The sequence below is a fragment of the Garra rufa genome, chromosome 8 (assembly GCF_049309525.1).
Source record: "Garra rufa chromosome 8, GarRuf1.0, whole genome shotgun sequence".
Classification (NCBI taxonomy): Eukaryota; Metazoa; Chordata; class Actinopteri; order Cypriniformes; family Cyprinidae; genus Garra; species Garra rufa.
The window spans coordinates 41,602,650-41,612,649 of NC_133368.1; the positions used below are offsets into that span (position 1 = coordinate 41,602,650).

The following is a 10,000-nucleotide window of genomic DNA, read 5'->3' on the forward strand; positions in this document are numbered from 1 at the left end:
AAAATATTAAAAATAAATTCTGAGGAAAAAGTAAAATAATAATAAATTCATTTAAAAAAATAAATAAATTAGAGATGCTTTTTAATTGAGATTTAATGAAAGGGAAAACAGATTTTGGTAGAAATGAAACTTGCAGTTAAGTTTCAATTAATTAGATATGCTTGTTTTTTGATTAATATTTTTTAATTTAACCATTAAAACAGAGTTGATTAAAATTAAAATGGAAACAAATGGAATCCAATTAAATTAAAATGAGGAATAAAAAAATGAATTTGGAAAAACAGAATTTGACTACAGTTCCTCTCTGTACTGTACAGAACCTCAGCAGTAGAGAAAATCACTGTAATTAGTTTTAAAAATAGACACCTTTTATTACTTAAGAGGTATTGTTAAACCTGGGTACTAACATGTATCAAACAGTGGGTTGCAAACCGTACGCTTCTTGTTTTACGGGAACCGTTTCAACCCCAACTGATTTCTCACCTAAGCTGTCTCTGGTTGGCAAGGACTCCTCATTCCTTTATCTGTGCTTTTTCCCTCCTCTCTTAGAGAACTCTCTGTTCTGTCTGGAGGTGTGATTTATGTATTCTTTTATTGAATTCCTGCGCTTTGTTTGAACTGAATATGGCAAATGGTGTTTAGCGTTTCTCTCCGTTTCATTGGCAGCATTAAAACCGGTCTCATCTGGCCTGCTTTGATCATGAGACAGTCGAACACTGTAGAAGACATGGCAAAGGAATGTGATTTATGAAACCACTTAGCATGCGCGATATTTGAAAATGAGAATTTTTTTTTTCACCCGCTTTGCTGGTATGTGCCAAAAGTGTAACTGCGAGAGCTTTAAGTTTCTTCCTCGTGTGAAGAAAAGTGAGCACACAGGACAGTTAAAGCTCGTTATCGCCTCTTTTCTTAGACCACTGTTAAATGCGGAGGAGGCGAGGGTTGACGGAGGAGTAATTTTATCGTTGTAATGAAGAGCATTTCTGCAATTAGCCTTTTGTCCTCTACAGCTGAAGTTCAAGCCCTCGGATCCAAACACGCGTGACTCCCGCATCCCATTTAGCCTGACTGAGGATCCTGTCGTCTCACTGTCTGTGCTGGTTAAAGATCCCCTGCTGAACATTTCAGCTGTGGTCACACAATGCTCTTAAATGCAGAATGTGGTGCATTGCATGGCTGCTCTCTGGCTTATTTGAAACCCCTCATCTCAGTCGATGCTGTGGCCCCCTAATTGTGCAGGACCCTCCGGCATTTCCAGCCCGAAAGCTGTTGTTCAACCATCAAATTGTATTTACTATAATGGAAATAAATCTGCCCCTGAGGAAACCCGAGTGGAAAGTTGAGCACTTTGCACCATTGTTTTAGGCATTGTTGCCAGGCTAAAACAGTCTTTCTCATAGTCTTTTGCTAGTCACATTAGCTTAACTGTATATATACAGTTTCAGGGTTATTTTAACAGCATGATGAGATTTTGATTTTCTCTGTAACATGTAGTGGAAGCTTGTTGACATGCAGAAATAGTTTGGGGGAAAACCAGAAAGAAAGGGCAACAGCGCCCCCCAGTGACCTAAACACTGTTCTCATAGCTTGGTATGCCAATTTCTGATCTAATGGTTGTTATATCAGAAACTATTTCATATAAAGTTATGTTTTATGGATTAAAATATTGTTTTGGGGTTATAAATGTGGTATAAATCTTAAAGGAGAAGTTCACTTCAAGATCAAAAATGTACAGATAATTTATTCACCCCCTTGTCATCCAAGATGTTCATGTCTTTCTTTCTTCAGTTGTAAAGATATTGTTTTTTGAGGTTTTCTCTCCATATAGTGGACTTCTTTGGTGCCTGCGAGTTTAAACTTCCAAAATGCAGTTTAAAGGCAGATTTAAAGAGCTCTAAACGATCCCAGCCTTCGAAAAAGAGTCTTACCTATTGAAACGATCTTTTATTTTTCAAAAAGAATTGACATTTTATATACCTTTTAACCTCAAATGCTCATCTTGTCTAACTCTGCGTGAACTCTGTGTATTCTGGTTCAAGACAGTTAGGGTATGTCGAAAAACTCTCATCTCATTTTCTCCTCCAACTTCAAAATCGTCCTACATCTGCTGAAGTACCGACCAAGTGTTTACAAAGTGAATGTGCAAAGAACATCAAACACCCTTAAAAAAAAAAGGTAAAACAATAATGTAGGGGGATTTTGAATGACCTAAAACACTGTTCTCATAGACTGGTATGCCATTTCTGATCTAATGGTTGTTGGATCAGAAACTATTTTATATAAAGTTATGTTTTATGGATTAAAATATTGTTTTGGGTTATAAATGTGGTATAAATCTTAAAGGAGTAGTTCACTTCCAGAGCAAAAATGTACAGATAATTTACTCACCCTCTTGTCATCCAAGATGTTCATGTCTTTCTTTCTTCAGTTGTAAAGAAATAGTTTTTTTAAGGAAAACATTTCAGGATTTCTCTCCATATGATATAATTCTATGGTGTCTGTGAGTTTGAACTTCCTAAATGCAGTTTAAATGCAGCTTCAAGGGACTCTAAACGATCCCAGCAAAGGAAGAAGGGTCTTATTTAGCGAAATGATTGGCTATTTAAATAAAAAACTGACAATATCTATACTTTTTAACATAAAATGCACATCTTTTCTAGCACTGCATCAACTTTGTATATTCCGGTTTAAGACAGTTGAGGTATGTTGAAAAAAAAAAAAACTCTCATCTCATTTTCTCTTCCAACTTCAAAATCGTTCAAGACGAGCATTTAAGGTTAAAAGGTATATAAATGGTAATTTTTTTAGAAAACAGCCGATCGTTTCGCTAGATAAGAAGATTCTTTCTCGGCTGGGATCATTGGAGCCCTTTGAAGCTGCATTTAAACTGCATTTTGGAAGTTCAAATTTGGGGCACCATAAAAATCCTGAAATGTTTTCCTCAAAAAACTTTAATTTCTATACGACTGAAGTAATAAAGACATTAACAGCTTGGATGACAAGGGGGTGAGTAAATTATCTGTAAATTTTCGTTTTGGAAGTGAACTACTCCTTTAAGTGACTTTGCTTTTCTTTTCTTGAGCCAAAGGAGTTCTAATTGATTTAACAACTTTCTCTTTTGTTTTTAATGGGTTTTTTTTGTGCCTTTTAAACTGTACATTAGATGCAATCCAGGTATTAGCAACAGCTTCAGGCTTATTACTTGATAACTAATGATTTTTCATCTTGCATGCTGCATAAAGAAGACCTAAAATGGCAGTACTTTTAAAGCATGTTTCTTGGAATGAAAGAGCAGACTGCGGCTGACCTTAAAAAGTTCAAGGCTCACTTTTCGTCTGTACTTTCTCACTCGTTTCCCATTGGGCTGACCTGCTATCTTTAGTCTTTGACGATAGCTTTAGAAAGATGCTGAGAGCTTCTCTAAAATCTGTGCTGAACTCAGCTGGCCATAAGTGAAAGATGTGATTTATCTGCTTCGCAGCTCGCTTTCTAAATCTGAAATTTAAAAAAAAAAAATGTGATATGTAAACAATATGCAACAAATGAAGTCAAGGCTGCACTAGGATTTGACTCAGGGACAGCCTTGTATATCAGTGTTTACTGTAGAAAACAACCCACGTGTCATTTTAAATTTACTTGTATGGAAAACAAATGGATGTTTGGTGAGAAGAAATTGTAAAGATTTAAAAATGACAAACATGATTTAAAAGTTTTCATTTCTGTTGGAAACCTTAGTGATATGTACTTATTAGTACGTATTTCGCATCTTGTGTTGTACATTTTAGTCATGAGGTCAGGTAGCATTTTACTAATTCTGTGGATGATAATATTAGAAACCTTAAAAATGGCATAATATGGGATGTTTCTGTCCATTTTGAAGACCTCAGTTCTCCTCCACCTTTAAATACTTATGACCATGAGGACATTTTTTTGTCTGTTATTTATTTTTCTTATGACGAATTCAGTGAGTAATTGTGAGAGTTCACTATTTTTTTTTTTTTTTTTTTTTTTGATGAAAGTGATAGTTCAATAACCTGAAGGTTTATGCACTTTTTTTGACCGATTCTTTACAAGTACTAGCTGAAGAGTTATTTGCTTGTGAATTGGACTGCAGTGTTCCCACAGTTTAAAGAGAGAAAATTAAAATTCTGGCATCGCGTTACTGTCCTGTCTGCAAAACCCTTCTGCCTAACACAAAAAAGTAATAATTTGAAGACATTAGTCATCAAAACAACATCGGACCCCATTAACTTACATTGTTTTTGGCAAAAACAGACATTTTCTAAATAGCTTCTCTTGTTTTACACACCCAAAAGAAAGTCGTACAGTTTTGGGAAAGACATCAGGATGATTAAATGATGGCAGAAATTTAATATTTGGGTGAATTATCTCTTTAAACCGTGGGAACACTGAAGTCTAGTTTACAGGAAAAAAACAAGCGTGTTCTTGTGAAGAATCAGTTAAATCAGTCAAAAAAATTATAAACTTTTAGGTGCATGCAGTCATGAAAAAAGGTGAAATAGAAAAAGAGACTGTATTATGTATTGTTAGAATTATTATTATTATTTTTATTTATTTATTTTTTTATTGCATTCAATTCACAACGCAGGTAAAATATATTTGTGACCCTGGACCACAAACCCAGTCATAAGCGTCGATTTATACATAATCTGAAAACGGAATAAATAAGCTTTCCATTGATGTATGATTTGTTAGGATATTTATTCAATATCTGAAAATCTAGAATCGGAGGATGCAAGAAAATCAAAATAGAGAAAATCGCCTTTAAATTTGTCCAAATGAAGTTCTTAGCAATGCATATTACTAATCAAAAATTATGTTTTGATATATTTACAGTAGGAAATTTACAACATATCTTAATGAAACATGATTTTTGGCACAAACGAAAAATTTATTTTGACCCATACAATGTATTTTTGGCTATTGCTATACCTATGCCACTTAAAGGAACACTCCACTTTTTTTGGAAATAGGCTCATTCTCCAACTCCCCCCGAGTTAATAAGTTGAGTTTTACCGTTTTGAAATCCATTTAGTCGTTCTCCTGTTCTGGCGATATCACTTTTAGCCTAGCTTAGCATAGATCATTGAATCCTATTAGACCAATAGCATCGCGTTCAAAAATGTCCAACGAGTTTTCATATTTGTTGTATTTAAAACTTGACTCTTCTGTAGTTATATCGTGTACTAAGACCGGTGGAAATGCAAAGCTGCGAGTTTCTAGGCTGATAAGATTAGGAACTACACTCCCATTCCGGCGTAATAGGAAGTTTCAAGGAAGTTTGCTGCCATAATATGAAGCAGGCGGAGTAATATCAGAAATGAGTTCCCAGCTAGTTTAGCATTTGCACATGTGCTGCGTGGTATTACTGCTCCTGCTTCAGCCTTATTACGGCAGCAAACTTCCTTGACTATTACGCCGGAATGGAAGTGTAGTTCCTAATCTTATCAGCCTAGAAAATTGAAGCTTTGCATTTCCACCGGTCTTAGTACACGATATAACTACAGAAGAGTCAAATTTTAAATAGGACAAATATGGAAACTCGTTGGTCATTTTTGAACGTGATGCTATTGGTCTAATAGGATTCAATGATCTATGCTAAGATATGCTAAAAGTGATATCGCCAGAACAGGAGAAAGGCTGAATGGATTTCAAAACGGTAAAATTCAACTTATTAACTCGGGGGGAGTTGGAGAATGAGCCTATTTCCAAAAAAAGTGGAGTGTTCCTTTAAGACTAGTTTTATATGCTGTGCCACTGATGCAGCACAGATGCTAAACAGTGTTTTTAGAAAACACTATTGTGTTATGCTTAGTGAACACAAGACTGCTGTCAGGGTTAAAGAAACATTCTGCAAGGAGATGTACGGCTTTGGCTGGCCACTGTTTTTATTGGGCTGCGGTTTCATTTTTCCTTCACAAAGCGTCCTTCTGTTCTGCAGATCTTAGTGTTGCAAACTGTGATTTAAGGAGTTCTAAGAAGGGAATCTCTTTCCTTTTTGCATCTCTGGTTGTAAATATGACACTGGCTATTATTGTGAAATTATCACCTGTCTTACTTTTCCTTGCCTATTTTGCATCTCCTTCACTCCCTTCTGATTTCGGTGTTCAGCCAGGCCTTTGGACTGGAGACTCTTATTTTTCCTCTTCCACTTTTATGAGGGCATTTATAGCTGAGGTCATTGTTCTAATGCTGACGACACGTCACCTGATGCGTTTAGCACAGCCGTTAGCTCATGTATTTGTGCCGTTCACCGGCAGGTGAAAGTTTGGAGACTCTTGGTAACTTGGAAAGTTGGTGACGTGACGGGGATTGAAACTAAATCTGCAGTAGCTGGAGATTGCATCTAAACGCTACTGGCAGTATGCGAGTGGATAATGTGTCTGTGTTTGTTGTGGAATATTGCTTTACACAAAGGTAGAAACATTGTGGTTGATCTAAAGATGCATCTTGTTTTACTGATATTTGGTATTAAATTAAATTAAATGTATTTCTGTTTTCTTTCTTGTGTCTATGCAGGCTTGGTGATCAAGCAGTAGAGCTACTCTGACGCCCAGTGAAAACCCAGGTGTGTATCTGCTGATTTCCTCTTGCCTTATGTGGGGTTTTGCGATATTTACATTTATGCTTTTGGGTAGACGCTTGCATTGCATTGCGTTCCAAGATGCACAATTGATCAGTTCTTGCTTTCGCTAGGAATCAAACCTATGTATTTGGCATTGCTTGTATCATGCTCTATTTGAGCTACAGGAAGGAATATATGTGAGTTTGGACCACATAACCAGTCTTAAGTAGCAATAGCCAACAATACGTTGTATGGATCAAAATGATCAGTTTTTCTTTTATGCCAAAAATCATTAGGATATTAAGTAAAGATCATGTTCCATGAAGATATTTTGTAAGTTTCCTACTGTAAATATATCAAAACTTAAATTTTGATTAGTAATGTGCATTTCTAAAAACTTAATTTGGACAACTTTAATGGCGATTTTCTCAATATTTAGATTTTTTTTGCGCCCTTGGATTCCAGATTTGCAAATAGTTGTATCTCGGCCAAATATTGTTCTATCCTAACAAACCATACATCAATGGAAAGCATATTTAGTCAGCTTTCAGTTTCAAACTGACTCTTATGATTGGTTTTGTGGTCCAGGGTCACATATCTGTGTAATTGTTTTGGCAAATTTGTGTCTGTAATTTTTCTAGAAATCAATCCAGATGTTTTTGAAAGAAATCCTTTATGCTCACAAAGGCTCCATTTATTTGATCAGCAATATAGTAAAAACTGTTTAAATATATTTTTAAAATGTAATTTATTCCTGTGAATTTTCAGCATCATTACGCCAGTCTTCAGTATCACATGCATTTCAGACATCATTCTAATATGCAGATTTGCTGCTTAAAAACATTTATAATCATTGTTGAAAACCATTCTGCTGCTTAATTTTTTATTGAGTCTTTGAACTTAGAAACATGTCTTTAATGTCACTTTAATGCATTTCTTTGAAAAAAAAAAAACATCTTTCTGACTCATTAATGTCCAATACTGAAATGGCTTGGTTATTTAATGATGGGCTGTCTGTATTGTGCTTACTCAGTATGTCAGGTACATTTTGATTGCTTGCTTGTATGTATTTACAGTCATTGCATGCTTGAATGTCTTTGCAGTAATGCTGTAGTTCCACCTCTTTCCTCCAGAGGCTGCTGGAGAGCTAAACCTATTCATATCCCGCTTTGACCCCAGTGGCATCTTTGATTCATTCACACATGCTTTTGTGTTTTGTTAATTTACTGGATAAACTATATATATAAATTGGCATATTACTTTCAATTACTTGGGGACCTTTTATTAAGACGTGTATGTCTTTCCAAATCATAACCATTCGAATGAATTTGCCACAGGTTAACTTGACTTAAAGTGTAGTAACATGTATAAGCAATATGAATACTCCTGAGCTAAATTTCAACTGCCCCAGAGAAGGGTATGAATACTTATGCAAAGGAATCATTTAAGTTTTTTTATTTTTAATACACTTGCAAAGACATTAAGATATTTGCTTTGTTTTTATGATTTATGGAGTGTAGATTGATGTGGGGAAAATTATTTAAAGCAGTTTAACATAAGGCAGCAGCATTACAAAATGTGAAAAAAATAAAGGGGTATGAATACTTTCGCAAAGCACTGTATTTTTTACATTTTTATATATATATATATATATATATTATTTATTTATTTATTTTTTTATTTTTTTTTGCCAATCCTTGTGATCGATACCAAGGTTGTGCCTCAAAATGTCTGAAAACATAATTGTGTGCTTTTGTTCCTTTATTCTTTTTTTAATGCGTCAAAACTAGCTACTGTTTCATAATGTTAAGTATGCATTATATGACAGTTTATCTGACATATTTAATCAATATTTGTTTAAAGAACATCAGATTCGCACTTTTATAAGTGAAAAATAAGTGAACACCATGTTTGTTTATTCATTATAGGACATTTTATATTATATAGATAATTTTTTTGTTTTATGCCATTGTTTTTTTCTTAAGTCCCTCTAACTTCTAACATTTTATAAAATTAGAATTTTTTCCCCTCATTTGGCTGATGCTGAAGGACATTAGTAAAGGTGTTAAAATATCATTTTGTAGGCTCATGAGGATCTCAGGTCTGGGGCTGGGCTGTTTATAGATATATTGTCTGATATATCAATGGACATGTTTGTGTACAAAAGTCTTGATGATTGCTATTATTTATTTATTTTTAAACAGTTGTGACAGAATGTGTGTGGATCATTGAGTGTTTTCTGTTTTGTAATAGCTCTGGATGAGATGAGGTGCAGAGGTTAGCGTTGGCCTCATGATGGCGTTAGAGTTTCTTCCATATTTTCAGACTGAACTGAGCATGCGCTACAGAGGCAGTTCGCAGATCCAGACTGCTTAATGATTCAGTATTTTCTTAATTGCACTAAATAGCAGTTGCAATTAATATTCTAGTTATCATGACTAGTGTAAATATGAATTTTTCCCCATCTCACAAATTTCCCTGTAGCACAACATCAAATATTGGCCTTTAAGATTCTTTTTGCATGAATGAGGGTTTTCTATTAAGTATTAGACGTATAGGAAAAAATCCCAGCTTAAATGCAGCTGTAAATGAAAATATATAATAAATAAGTCTCTGATGTTTTCTTTTACCATCTTAACTACTTATATACTTAAATATCTATAAGAAGAAATAAGAACACATCCTGCTTTCTTCATTTTTTAAAATAAATTTTCCATCTTCTGTCTTTCTAGCTTGTTCCAACTTTGTTATTGTTTTGTTTTTTTAATTAATTAATTTATTTTGAAAGTAATTTTTATTATAAAATAAGATAAAGGATTTAAAAATAAAATAAAATAAAGAATTTTTGTATGTGTATATATACAAATATAAAATACAAAAATATATTTTTGTATATTTTATTTTTATTTTAGTTTAAGTTATTTAAAGTATTAAAAAAAGTTTTATGGTCTAGATTTAGTTTGATTCAACTGTAATAATCCTGAATTATACACAATTTAATTAAACTCTATTTGTTTTGAATATTTTTTTTCTTATTTTTTATATATAATATTGAAAATTTTTGTTTCACAAAAATATATATTTTTGTTTGCTTTATTTTACTTAAGCTGAATTTATTTTAATTTAGTTTGTTTCATCTATAATAATCTGTTTTATATGCAGTTGAATTCTTTTTTGTATTTACTATATTTTTATAAATTTGTATTTTAGCTAAAGTTTAAGTTAAACTTAAATTTGAAATTTGTGTGTGTGTGTGTGTGTGTGTGTGTATATATATATATATATATATATATATATATTTCACAAAAATATACTTTTGTATACTTTAAGTTTTGGTTTAGATTTTGTTTAATTCATCTATAATATTAACAGTTTAATTAATTTGTTTTAATTATATTCATTTTTATTTTAGCT

General features: G+C 33.3%; 1 long non-coding RNA gene across 1 annotated transcript in view; it reads left to right on the plus strand.

Annotated features, from left to right (window-relative positions):
* The window catches only part of LOC141340423 (uncharacterized), a 163,279-nt gene extending 156,685 nt beyond the window's left edge, over positions 1-6,594 (plus strand). The window contains exon 4 of the long non-coding RNA XR_012356577.1: positions 6,541-6,594. This is a non-coding gene — a long non-coding RNA (uncharacterized lncRNA). The remainder of the gene's footprint in view (positions 1-6,540) is intronic.
* Positions 6,595-10,000: the final 3,406 nt, after the last annotated feature.